Consider the following 15,510-nt stretch of genomic DNA (forward strand, 5'->3'; position numbering starts at 1 on the left):
AGTGTCAACAGATGAGTTACATTTATGGACCAATGTGTCTGGGAGTATAGGAATGGCAGCACTTTTTAAATATCAGTATTTTGCTGCAGAATAACCATAGTTCTGGCCAGATGAGTGGAAGAAGGGTATGGCATTCTTAGTGTTGATGTTCATTTGGGCAGCACTGGTAAAATGACAGGATTGTTGGGTGGACAACAACTAGTTTTTTATGCAGACAATGAGACAGTGGTGTAAATTCTGGCCAGGAAATCAGCTAGATTTGTTTTAGTGCAATTCTTGTTATGAAAGTCTGTTGTGTTCTCATTGATGAGTAACCTGTCATTTTCTACTAAGCATGTGCCAGGCAATCTAGACTTTAAAGCTGATAATTTGTCTCACTTTCACTTTGGCAGCTTTCATTGCATGGCTCCCGACCAGGTGTTTCAGTCACTGACAGTCCCAGATGAAATGTGGAAGACTGGCAGTCTGTAGTGGAATGGCAACTTTCACAGTCATGGTCTAGAGTTCCAAGAAAGGCTTACAGTTCAACAAACTTGTTGTTTATGGCCTTTAGGCAGCAGCTTCCCATACAGCACTGGGGCTGAGATTTGAAGTTAGTTTGTCAGTATATGGTGTATAGGTGGAATTTGGGGGAAGCAGTGCACAATACTAGGGTGCATATGGCAGCTCTTAGTGTGATGGCTAGGCTTCAGGCTTTGCAGAATGTTCCCAAGCATTGGGGAATGTTCTGAGTTTTCAAAGGTTGGGTGAAAGTGAAAGTTACTAGGTCTGATAAAAAATTACCACTAGCTAAATTGTTGTTAAGAGATGTTTTGGCTGATTTTCATTTAGTGGTACCTACTTGGAGAGATTGTGGTTTGTGGTTGCCATTGGCTGTCTCTATGTATGTGGGGGCTTTTAGGATTAGTGAAGTTATGATGTTGTTGTGTTGACATGACAGTTATAGCTTGGTTACATAAGTCTAAGATGGATCAGAGAGTGCAAGGCCAGTGAGAGAAGTTATGCCCAGTGAGATGAGCAGTGCTATGGGGAGACTTGTGAGGGGAGTGCATGTTTTATCAGAACAGTGCTGGTAAGGCAGTTGCAGTTGAGCAGTTTATTTATATTGTTCAAAGAGCTCTAGCGTTTCAGGGGTTGAGGGCATATCATTTTTCTACCCATTTGTTTTGTACTGGGAGGGTTTCTGACTTGGCATTGGAGCGATCATTAAATGAAGTCATTATAAGGGCAGGAAGATGGGCATTTGATGGAGATTAGCTTATGCTAGATAAGTTCTAGACTGACCCCTAGATTTAATAAAATCCATGTAGCATAGTGTAGAGCCTAATAAAACTTAACAGATCCACGACTCAATAAGAACAACATCTTTTGTTAACTATAACTCACTGACTTAGGGTTTTCACCCATAATGACTCATGGGTGAAAGTGCCAAGTCAGTGAGTTATAGTTAATAAAAACTGTTGTTCTTATTAAGTCACAGATTTGTTAAACTTTATTAGTTTATGATGTTATTTTTCTATAGTGTAGAGCCTACATTGAATGATACCCTGTCCGTGTACATGGTTCCACCTCGGCAGCACTCCATGCCCATTAATCATGGCATGTTGTCGATGGAGAGCCATGGAACATAGTTATTTAATTAATGTAGGGAGTGTGGTGCTAACTGTGTCCACAGGTGAGTAACACACTCCCTGCACTTTCCAATTGTAGTATAGCAATGTAATTTATTTTTTTTATTTATTTTTAAAAAGCAAGTTTGTATGGTGTGGCACTGAGGGCAGCAGTGCTAAGTGGTGCTGAGACACCTGCCAGACATCTAAAAATATAAACTGGATATATTTAATTTGTCTGTAAAGGTCAAGTTTAAGCTCAGCACTGCTTAAAGGTAGCTCAGAGGTATATATAAAGATATAGCAAAATGTCACTTATCCAAGAAGCTGAATGGTTAGAGTTATGGCCTCATGTGCAGTAGGTGCAGGGTATGAATGCATGGAAGACCAAGTTAGCATTTTTGTTTGAAATACAAATTATGCAAATTATTTTTAAATACTGGCCTGCTGCGCTCAGCTAAGCTCTACTAAGACCTGCTAAGACCAGATATACACTGCATAAACAAATAACAGTGGCTAATGTTTATGCACTGCTTGGCATCACTTGGCTAAATACTGCTAAGCATACAGGTTTTAGCACTGCTCAGCTCAGTTGCACTGGTTTGCTTGCTGCTATGTGATATGCCATATTTTTAAATATTGCCTAATGGTGTGTAAGGGTGGGAAAACAGGCTATATTAAGCCCAATAGGCAGGAATACAGCACAATCCATTGACGTTCTGTCTCTGAAGGATTCAATGGCAGGAGTTGGAGAGAGTTTACATTTTCAGGTGCAGTGGTGGGGCAATCAGGAGTCTAGGGTCATGGTTGGATCCCTTGTCAAAAACCATGAGGGCCGGCTGATGCAGGGAGGTTACCAGGGCTCAGAGTGCAAGGCAGAGGCCTGAGACTGGCTGGCAAGAGACCTCACCATTGTAACTGGTATCCCCTGCATAGTTGAGCAGTGTTGTCACCACCATGATGACCTAAAAAGATAGGGGCTCTCTTGGACACCTGGATCCAAGAATTCTGGGCTTGGAATGTCCCACATGTATGTAAGTACCATTACCTGTGTTTCACCAGTATCTAATCCTGAATGTCTGCTAAACTGGTATGCATAATGATGTGCTTCTCTCCAAACAGATGCAGAGGAGAGGGCTTGCAACATCAAGGTCCATGCCAGGTGCTTGGCCAGGTTGCACGTGAGTGTGGTGAGTACAGATGCATTTTGCTATCTATAGTCAAATGAGCGAGAAAGAGTAAGGCATTAACTGTGATTAGATAGACTGTATTGCAATGAATGTGGACTTACACCTGCACTGCAAGACATGCATACTGCCAACTATAGTGGCATAAGCAGGAAAGACTAAAGCATTAAATGTAATAGAGTATATGCAATAAAGTTTGTAGTGCAATAACTGTGGAATTACAGCTGTGTTGCAACACCTGCATAATGACAACTGTTGTGCAATAAAAACATGAAACTATACCAGTAACTGATCAAAGTTTTCTGTAATAAAGTCTGTTGTGCAATGACTGTGGAATTAAGGCTGTTTTGCAAGAAATCAATTATTAAAACTGTTTTGTAATAAAAACACAAAATAGTGTTGGTATCTGCATGCAGGTATATCTAATAAAGTCTGTTGTGCAATTGGGTTATTTTGCAAGACATCAATTATTACAACTGTTCTGCAATAAAACACACAATATTATCAGTACCTGCATGAAGTTATATCTAATAAAGTCTGTTGTGCAATAGGGCTGCTTTGCAAGAAATCAATTATTACAACTACTCTGCAATAAAAAACACAACACAATATCAGTACCTGCATGAAGGTATATCTAATAAAGTCTGTTGTGCAATAAGTGTAGGCTCAGAGTTGTTTTGTAAGAAATGACTAATGACAACTGGTCTGCAAAGACACATGAACCAATAGCAATAACACCAAGGTAAATTGTGTATATCAGGATTGTCTTGTTTTCACCATTGCATGTCAGCTACAAGCACTCAGGCTGTGAGGTATGGTGCTGCAGTCAGGTATAACAGTGTACTAGTTGTAGACTGCAAATAACAACCTATAACTGGATATTGTTTGTTGACTTCACAGATATTTCACCACACTGACAATGTATTGTGTACACCTGTGTTCTTTGTAGTAATGCATACTTTACCTAATATCTCTGTCATGCTTGAATGTTATGCATGTGTGTTCAACTGTCACTGCAGTCAAGTATAAATCTGTACCACTATTATCAGGTCATATTTTGGTGCCAGGTGAGCTCTACGAATATATCAGTCAGTCAGTAGTCAGCAGTGACTCAGTAGCCCAGTTTGCTAAATGTTGTGTATTAAGTACATTTTGCCACACAGATCATGGTTCAAATCCAGTGCTATGTAGATCTAAATATTACAGTAGCACTCACATCATTTTTATAGATATTCTCTCCACAGGAACTATAGGTAAATGGGTTTGGTATCCCATATTATGAGTACATTATTGTGTGTTTACATGTCACAGACTGTTACAATCATTACCAGGAATGTGAAAATACAGTATAAAATACAGGAAATAAGTGTAATAATAATAAAATAAAAGGAATAAAACTTTTAAACTTTGGCATGGCTGCATGCCTGGAGTGTGTGTTACAGGTTGCTGCAGTCAATTAATGCATTTGATGCAGATGTCCTCTGCAGTCACTGCTATTGGATTCTAACCCATGCCTGCCAAACAAGGCATGATAGTTGTTTACTGTCTGTACTGTACACATACATGTCTCTCAAGTGTCACGCTGACATAGAATGTAATTACTGTTGTGTAATCTTTCTGTCTCAGATGTATTATCAACATGATTATGTAACAGCAAAATAATGCTACATAGTTATATAGGTACACCTGCTATGCAAGTGTTCTGTATAGTTGTGTAACTGCAGTTGCTACTGCTAGGCCCATTTGGACATGGTTAGGGAAAGAGGATATCCGGAAAGTCTATTACAACAGATGTTAAATGCAGTAGTTGAACGGAGATGTGACCGATTTTCCCCTATTTTAGGACAAGTTATGACCTATTGTACTCAGCCAGGTTCATCTGATAATGGTACTAATAACTTTAATGAAGCATTTGTCTTTGATTATTCTGGCGATTCAGGTGTTATTAGGGAGGTTGTTACAAGGGAATGGAATAAATGTATTGAATTCTCTGATTTAGAGATTCTCAAGAAGAAACAACCACTAAAATTTATTTTTTGGAAAGACAACAACTTTAAACAACTATTTGAGTTTAACGGACCTAATAAATCAAATGTTTCATTAAAAAGGTTTGGAACCTTTAAATGTGGATTTTGTGCACAATGTCCTTATGTTGTTAACCAAACACACATTGTCATCCCTTCAAGGGACAAAAATTTTGTTAGTGACACCTTTTCTAATTGTAACACCCAGGGTGTCGTTTACATCGCTACTTGTAATGTTTGTGGTGCATTTTATGTTGGAAAGACTGAAAGGAAGTTGAGAAATCGTATTTATGAACATACATATGAAATAACGAGACAAAACAATAAAAATGCATTATATAGGCACTCTTTAAAATGCCCACAAGCTACTTTCAGTTTTTTTGTCCTGGAAATTGTCCCCAAAGAAATTAGGGGTGGTATGTGGGAGGCAAAATTACAATATAAGGAATTATTGTGGCAAATAATTTTGGACTCCACTAAATTTCCAGGACTTAATGACATGCTTTCTATTACTTCAGTGTTGAAACTTAGAGCTGCTAAGCTTTGAAATTTTGTAAATTTTGTAAATTTACCACAAGAGGGCACCATTGGATAACATTTAATATACTTTTTTCAGCATGAACTAAAATATGTTTTATTTAAAGTATAAATGGCATTTAAAGTATATTTTTCTGTATCTATTTACATATTTTAATATTTTTCTACTTCGTTATTTACTACAAATAAGTTAAATAAATACATGAACTGTGCTGGTTTATTAAGGAACGTATTTTCAAATACAATTCACTGTTCAATTAGGTTAATTAATATTGGAGAGGATTTTATTGGTTAATTAACTTAGTGGTGGTGGTGTATAAGGCATTACACGAATAATGATCTGTGTTTTGTTTTCTGAAGAAGACTTGTATGTATTGAGTCGAAAACGTACGCATTATTGTGGCGTTATTTTGTGCTTGGGACTATACCAACTGTATTCGCTTTGCACTCGCTTTGAATAAAGGAGTATTTTTATACATCTTGGTTTTTACCCTTCATTTGGATTTCCAGGGCAGGCAACTTTTTGGTTTTGGCTTTGTTTGAGCTTGCTTACCATCGCTACTTGGCCCATACTGTCCCATGTGGATAGCTTGAGAAGTATATGCATGCTACAGCAGCTATAGGGTACTTTTACACATAAATAAAGGACAGACCTGTAGAGTATATAGCAATACTGTTGTCAACTATATTGCCCATAATGGCATTAATGAACTGTAGTTCTCTCTCTCTACACCCATATTTATTATTATGCATTGGTTATGGTTTACTATTAACATATGTTGTTCCATAAAATTTATTTGGGGGCATGTGTTTTGTTATTATGTACTACAGTGGTTGCATATTAACATATCTTGTTGAATTACTTATTCTGTTGGCCATATACTGTAACTGTTACTGGCATGCTGTTAATATACTGACTGTTCAGTTATTTATTGTTGTGTTTCACATAATATGCATTGAAACGTAATGGAGTTATTTCCAATGTTCTGGCATGCTGTTATTACTAACAATGGTTTTATTCATAACTAACCTAAATGTATTGCTTTACCTCCATAACCACAGCATGTCAGGGTAGGCCGGTTCCTGCTGTTCTGCCTACCCTACCTCAGCTAACTGTGGCACCAGATCCCAGCATATCTGGGATACAAGCCAGTTTTGCCCCCTGTGCTGGCCCTGCACCACCTTCAGATAGAACTGCCTCAGGGGATGGGGCCTGTCTCCCTCGGGAGCGGTGGTGGAGGAGCAGTAGTCACTTAGCATTGACTACCAACCATGGTGTGCAGAATTGTTCATAGGAGCTATGAAAATCGCCTGCGCCAGATTGAGGGCAGACTAGTCAACCTGGTGGGGCCAGCTGACCCTGGAGCCCAGCCTGCAGCAGCTTCAGGGCAGTGAAAGAGCAGTGTTGACTGCCCATGAGTGCTGCTGCCATCTGGAACCACATGCATTTTGGACTCCACAACACCCTCCTCATCCAAGGTGTTTACCCCCTCATGTGTCACAGACTGCCCCTGTCTTCTGTCTCTTCTTTCTGCAATTGCATCCTCTCCTACCCAACTTACCTCCCCACACATACCTATATCCCTTCCCCAACATTCCACTCTCTCCTTATACAAAAAAAAAAAATGGGCACCTGTCCCACAAAAAAATATTGCCCCATACCTAGCTCTCCATTTTGCACATGTATCCACTGGACACAACTAATTTGGTCCAATTGGCTTGGCAACACATTTATGTTGTCCTCATCACTCTCTCTGGGGTTTGAGAGTCCAAATTCATCCACAAAATCTGTCAAACTGCATAGCTGTTGCTGTACAAGAAATGGAAAGCTTCCCTACACCCATCCTACACATCCCTAACTGCCTTTCTCTATGTTTTACCCCATGCTTGCCCCCATTTCACCACTGCCCTATCACCCCCTTTTTCTTTTCTTTTTAATTTTTAGCACAGGTTTGCGTGGAGCTAAGCATTGCACAGCACCGTGCAAACCTGTTTAAATGAGCTTTAATGTGCCTTAATGATCCTATGTGTTTCTCACAGTGTTAGGCACATGTATAAAATATTCACTCTTGCCAAATTTCAAACCTGTGCCCCTGTCAACTGCAACCTACTGCACTAACCCACACAGATCTTAATTAAAGCAGGTGTTTCCAGCAATACATACTGATTGCCACTGACAGCTTTAAATAAAACCTAATGTGACAAATGAGAATGTACTTGGGACTCTGATACAAAAATACACCAGTAGACAGCCAAATAAATAATAATGGCAGTATGTGAGGCCTGGCATAGCAGGTAAATGTTCCCTTTTACCTGCAAAATCTTCAAACACACCTGCTAAGGTGTCAGTGGCACAGTACATATGTTCAAATGGAATGATGGTGCAGAACAGCTGCCTTTGAAAGCCATGCACATACTGATGGATGCAGGCAACATGTTTCACAGCCTGTATGTCACCAAATATATCTGGCAAATACCTTGACTCCTAGGGGACTCAATTCTGAACTTAACTGGAAGTATTTAATTAATTAACTAATTTTATGTTAATTGTTTAATTAAGAAAATGTATATAAGGGAAGGAGGTTGTCTCATTGTGTCTTGTAATCCTTAAAGTCTATTTGGCGGAGGGACTAGAGAGAGTGAATATTTTTTTTCCTTTGTGTGAAGACTGATGGCTATTCCTTTTGGTTGTTGCATTGTGTTATTTGTTGGACTACAAGAGATTTTAATTTATATCTGGCAAATACACCTGTTCCTGCACTGACTCCTTAGTTCAGTCTGTTAAATGCCTTGCATACAGAAGATTTTGCTCCACACAGTCTTGGGTTTAAATCCAGTGTGTTGCACTTAAATTACATTGTTGTAAACACAGCAAGTAATGACTGACTTATGCAATTTTAATCCTCATATGTTACTACTACTGAATTATCAGCTACCCAGTTTTTGCAAGTGACAGGCCTGCAGGTAGGGACACACTGCACATATTTGTATAGCCTAACTATATATCATCGACTACTCTGCTATTGGCACTGTTGCATAACAGATGTACCTTAAGCACATGCCTTGAGTGAACTGTAATGGGTACCATTACCCTGGCTCCGCTGTAATGACAGGGCTGCCACAGCTGCCACAGTTATATATACAGCTTGCAGGCCTCCATAGTGTTCACACTCCCCCCATATGTTTCCTAGACTGCAGCAGCAGCAACTGCATCCTGGAGCATACTGTTAAGGTAGCTGCTACAGACTAACCATACCTCCCAACCCCCTATAACAAGGGATCTGGACACATCCATACATGGGGGGGGGGGTCGAAGGCCTGGAGATAGGTACATATTTCACAATTTGCCCCTACAAATATAGTAAGTTGATAGAATAGCAGCTACTGCATTAGCATGCATATTGCTACCCACAATGTTTAACAGGGAGCTGCCAAATGACCACACTGTCATGGGACACTGACCAAACATATGAGGCAAAACTGTGGACATACTTCATACATCTCTACAGTGGGCAGTATTTGTACTTACCCTCTACAATGCTGTAGTCTCCACACCTCAGTAATGTCCATCTCAAAAACTAAAAAAAAGGCCAAGGCCTACATGAAGGCCTTGTATAGTGCACTGTGATGCCATGCCATTGGCTAATAATAGTGCAGTTTAGCTGTTTTGGATACAATTAGCAATTCTGAGCCGCAGATTGATGCAAAGGCAATTACCTGTTAATGAACATTAACTACCAAATGCAAGCAACTGGTTTTGGGGAACAGGCCTTATGTGGTTTTACTCACACAGACAGCGCATGTGCAAAGCATTTGCAGAGGAATGCTTCAAAAAAAGGAATACATCACTCTACCAGGTATATACTACATTTCCTCATAAAATGGGTTGCAGATGGGAAGATGGAGGTATGGGGAATAGGGATTAAAACAGTAGGCTTGCATTAGATCTGTGATAATGACATGTCAGTGATACTCTGCTGTCCAACACCTACAGGCATGCATATTACCTTGTAACACTGCAACATTTCGAGTGGCTGATGATACCTCTATCTCACCTTTTCATGGGTCCGTCAGGTATGGCTGGAGTTCATGGTCCTGTACTTGGTAAGTGTGATACTGTTGTTTTACAGATCATATATATCCTATGAATTTTAAGGGCTGCCATTTTGCCTTATGCAGAACTGTTGTGCTTAGCCAGAGTAGAATAGCTGTATGTTCCATTTTGGAGCAGTTAACTACAGTGCATAGCCTAGGGAATGACAGGTGTGTATTTGTACAAACATTAACATGTTTGCACTTATAGTTATGAGCAATTATGTAGCCTGCTATACATGAAGCAATTCCTCTAAGATGCACTTTCAAACACAACAGGGAAAAGGTACATACCTGAGGCAGTGCTACTACAACTGGCATATCATTTTTAAGATAGGTGTACTGGGTTTTATGTATAGTTCTATCACATACACTGTCATATTGCACACCTCACAGGTGTATTCTACTGGCAACATTACCCAGATGTAGGTAACATGCATGTTATACAGGACCTGGATTGTATGTGTATGTTGCTGTGAGTTTGTGTGTTGTGCATAAGATCATAGATGAGAAGATGTGGGACATGTAATGCACTTGTGGATCTTCATCTGTATGAGTCTGTGTGGATTACTATACATAATACTGCAGGTGGTAATGTACTGCTTTTGACTTGCTTCTCACAGGTGAACAGGGGGGTTGGAGTCTGTCCCCCTCACAACCTGATATCAGTGTCTCATTGGACTCTGGTGATGATGGTGGTCATAGTGAGGTACATGTGGGGCTGTCATTGGCTGAATCTGTCCCAGAGGTTGACATCCCTCTTCTGCCCCCCTTGTCCCTGCACACAGTCAGTATGCCCACACATACCTAGTCACCAGAGGCCACAGATATTGGACAGTCAGATGTGGCAACATAGTACAGGACAGTACGAGAACTATGGTGTCAATGAGTGTAGACACTGGCCATAGCCAGGGAGCTGGCAAGGTCCCACACAGGAAGATTTATAGGGGTTCTCAAAGGAGGACTGCTGCCCATCCACCTCCTGTTGCAGGTTTTTCATTGCAGGTCACTCGCTGCATGTTTCAGGCTGTCATGGAGGCACAGGCATGATCTGAATGCAACATCAGATAGATGCTTAGGGTTATGAATGCAGCACAGTCTGACATAACTGACTGCCTCCACCGCATTGGTGAATCCATGGAACATTTCACTGATGTAGTGGACAGAAGATGGGCTGAGACACTGTCTGCCTTTGAGCACACATTATCTGTGCTGGAGCATGTGGTTGGAGTTAGGCATTGGACAAATGGATATAGGCCAGCAACACCAGCTGCCGGGAGTCCATGTGGCTGTGCACACTCACGCTCCTGTAGTGGCAGTACCTTCAGTGCTACAGATGGAAGTGTGCTATCCATGCCATCACGTGACAGGCTATGGGCATGTGGTCCTGGGTGGTCGTGTGGGGGGACACAGGTCCAGCAGACAGCAGTCATCATCAGGTACTAGCTCCACATCTGACCTTAGACATGGTGCTGCCCGTGTTACTCCTGGTGATGCCAGTTCCTATGTTCATTGCCAGGTACAGTAAACTGTCCACTCTGCCATGTATGGTCCACAGTTGTCCACCATACATGCATGTAGGGCTAGAACTGGGCTTGACTATGTACACACACACACTCCAACACCACTGTCACATGTAAGTCACCCAGAGACACAAACGTCACCTTTCCATGGCCCATGTAAGCAGCACCCCTTCCTGACTCACACACATGCTGTCAACTGTTTGGCACAGCCTAGGCCTCTGGCACCCCTACACCACACCCTGTGCATGTGATCATACCTGTGCCACATCCCTGCCATCCATGCCATCTATGCATGGATCTGCATATATGTGTCTGATGCACAGGGTGACTATATAACTTTACATGTGTTTGTGTAGTGCAGTAGTGTCATGCCATGGCAGTTGCTGTGGGCAATGACAGATACTGTATGGTGGCACGTGTCAGGACTACACATCAAATGTAGTGTATCTTTGTTGCCTGATGGTATGATGGTAAACTGGCTATAGTGTTGTAGAATGACAGGTGTGTCACAGACCTGTGTATGTTTTTGCCCCTCAAGTCTGAGCGGTTCAACTATGGACACATGGCAGTAATACAGTGGCACAGGATGGCAAGGCAGCACAGCAGAGATATGACATCAGCAAGGTGTGCCAGTATATGTGCAATGCTCCCTAGGTGCATATGTGTAGAACAGTGTGTCAGGGACAATGGGGACAGCCAGTGTCATCATGCTTTCATACCCTGTGACACACTATACTACCCTTGATACATGTCATCTGTGTATTCTGTGCATACAACTCTAGATGGTGTCAGACATCAAGTATACTTATGTAGAGGAGGGCAATTTAGGTCCAGTGGCTAGTCACAGGGCCATAAAATGCATAACCAATGCACATGGGGTAGGCCACATGGGCATGTCTCTAGTGCTGTAAGGGGAAATATTTATACACATACACACACACACACACACACACACACACACACACACACACACAAGTTGGATGATATGAGATTAGAACCCCTAACTAGTATGATACACTATAGCTCACAGTACTTACCGCATGCACCATGCTGTTTATCTAATATCACACTGTCAGCCAGTACTCTTAAGGTGCATGACATCAGCAGGCCTTGTAATGGAGGCCAATGTTGAGGCCAGCAGCTAGTCAGTGGGCATAAAAAGCATAACCATTGCAGAAAGATAGCTCATACAGACTTATCTGAAGTGCTTCATGGGGATATAGTCACACACACACATAAGTCAGATGCTGTGAGATTAGAACCTCTACCTATTTAGTATTACACACTACAGCTCACCGTACCTATCACATGTATCACAGGTTATGTCTGGTGTATATGTTGATGTGGGCACAGTACTTGTGGAATATGCAAAGTGGCCTTGTGTTATACAGCATGTGTGGTCTGTAGAGTGATACTGCTTGGTACTGTTATTGTATCTGGTGTCCTAGGGGTGGGATACCTGGTATTATACAATGACCCCCCCACTAATATTCCAAAACATGCACTCTGATTGGCCAGTGTGCCCGTTGTAAATCTCTCAATATATCAATGTAAAAAGGTCCGGTCGGCCGGACTTTTTTCTGTTGGTATAAAGTCCTCAAAACATTTTTTTTAAACAAATAAAAAAAAAGAAAAAAAATGGAGCAATGGAGACTTTCTTTTCTCCATTGCTTCCGTTTCAAAGCATTGATGTACTGGGTATGCATGGGACGCAAGTCCCATACGCATGTTCATTACATCAAAACAAGGAAGCAGTGTACCGCAACCAGTGGAAGAACAGTAATGTGCCATTATGAAAAGACATTATTTAAGAAAAGTAAGTATTTTGTTTCTTAAATAATGTCATTGTATAATAGCAATAACCAACTCCTTGGTTGTGGTATATTGAAATTTACCCATGGTTGGCTTTATTTAATCACTCAGGCTTCGCCCTCATGATTAAACCACACCAACTGTGGGAAATCTTCAATATACCACACCACATCACCAGTTATTGCTTTAATATCCCTGCTATGTATGTACACTTACCAGTCTGGCCATATGTGGCTGTTTGCAGTTTGATAGGCAGACATGTGGCCAGGGACAATATGGCCTGTCAAAGAAATGTGTTGCACCCATTGTACATTACACCACCGGCGGACCTATGTCTGTTCGCAGGGTGACAGCCCACAGGCTCAGGGGTCTGTGGGTGAGTGGATTATGTACTGTTGTGGCCTTGGTCTGGTGCCATCGGACAGCTGTTGTGATATGTATGTGCAGATAACCCCAGGATTCAGGGGTATGTGGGAACATTTGTACATCCCCATCCATATCTGTATCAATGTGTATAACAGGGTTTTCTCCTTAAATGTACTTGTGTGTGTCAGTAATGTAAGTGTGTTATGTAGAAGTATGTGGGGAGCCTATGCATCATTGTACTTTACATAGCTATATGGTTTACTATCATAATGTTGAATTCACATAGTCAGATGTGCACTTCGTCAAACCATGTCCGTGAAATCCAACCTGCTGAAAGGTCAAACTGCCAAAATAAAACTGAATGGCAACATTTCTGACTGCTCCACACCAGAAAACAAGTGCTACCATGGGTCAAAAAGAGGGCATGATTATGTAGTTCAAAATGTCTGTGCTCAAGTTTTGCAGTAGTCAGGGTTTGGCATTCACGGAAGTGTTCAATGTTGGAATGCTCAACATTTTGATAGTAAACCTAGCTATATATACATCTTGTTATCATATATATATATATATATATATATATATATATATATATATATATATATATATATATATATATATATATATATATATATATATATATATATATATATATATATATATATACATATGTGCCACATTCTGATAGAGACACTAATCAAGCATTGGGGATAGGGAGCGACAGATATGTATACATAGCTGTATGTATGTACAGACATATTTTCACATAGCAGGTCTTTGGGTGGTAGAGGCAACAGACTTGGGCTCAAGTTAGCTAAGTGTAAGAGCATGCCCAGTGTGATTGTCAGTACTTACAAGGTGACTCCAGGCCAGAGCTACCTGTACTCCAGTCCGGGATTATTGTGGGTTGCAGGCCATTGACTGTTGTACCTGTTACGACAGTACTGCAGTTGCCTGATATTGTCCAAGGCATTCCCCGGCTGTTTGCTTACCTTAATATGTGACTCAAACTTCAGAACTTTAGAGAGCTTCACACACTCTTCAGACTTTTGCCGCATATTTTTTTCCCATTTCACATAACATTGTGGTTTTTTGGAAAATTAGTGGCAAATCAGTGAAGATTGAAATAAATAAATTATGACAGAAATTTGAGTTTTAGACTTCATGCACATCAGAAGAGTCATGTTAATGTAGGACCTGCTATTCTATTGACATTCTACATTTGTAGGAGCAAATATTTAAAACCTTGTCCCAAGTTGTGGGCCTTGGTCCCACTTTTATTTACTTTATTTGCCCAGATTTCCTGCTGTAAGAAGTTGAGTGGTATGATGTGACTGGGGTACATGGTGAAACACTACACACAAGGGGACAGTCTGCATACCTCTCCCTGTACATATCTTTACAGAATGTCCAGCATTTCGCCCCATATGTCTGCTGTGCTCCTCATACATTTGTGGTTTCCTGGTGCTATACTGTACATCAGTCACCAACTTGCTGTACCTACTGAAACATTTAACTGATGGTCTTTACATCCTGCAGCTAATCTGACCTGTTGCAGCCTGCTATTATACTAGCCACCTGCTAGGTTACTCAGACTGTGTACAATGTCTGTCTGTAGGTATGGCTGTTTGTGTCCCCTTTCACTCTGTCTTTGTCCAGCTTTCTTGCAGTAGCAGATTAAATGGTTATGACAGTATGTGGGGCTACCACCATATGAGTACCTCACATGCAAAAGATGTTGGATGCTGCCAGATTTGAACCATCAGGATGATCACACATGCTACTGTCCCTGGCCCACTGAGCCACACAAGCTGCTAGACAAAGAGGTTTCCTTTCTCACACTATCAACAAGATAGATGAAGTATCTGGTCTGCTGGTATATCATTGCAGACTTACTGTTACAGCAGTTGTATGGCAACACTGATGTGTTTGGGGTGGGGGATGACTAGCTTATGCTCTGTTGGCATAGACAGTCATATGACTGCCCCATTACCCCACTGTTTGGCATCTCCCTGGAAAACTATCATGGAGTTCCCAGCTATGGGGTGTAGTGGCTATTATGGGGCACAAACTAGTGAAGAGAGTACTGTTTTCCCAAGTGGCTGTTAGATCTGTATAAGTAGCCCAGTAGCCCACTATAGCTCTCTGCAAGTAACCCAGTAACACACTATATATAGCCCACTATATTCCCTTGCATACATGCAGCAGGTCCATACATATGCTACCATATTTTAATACCACTTACAATTGCTGTACAGGAGAATGACTTACCTTGCAAAAGCAGCAGTTGACAAACCTGTATTTCAGGGCTGACTCAGTCTGATGCATGCAGTCCACAACCAATACATGGTGAGGTACAGGT

The sequence above is a fragment of the Protopterus annectens genome, chromosome 5.part0 (assembly GCF_019279795.1).
Source record: "Protopterus annectens isolate FY-2018-M chromosome 5.part0, PAN1.0, whole genome shotgun sequence".
Lineage (NCBI taxonomy): Eukaryota > Metazoa > Chordata > Ceratodontiformes > Protopteridae > Protopterus > Protopterus annectens.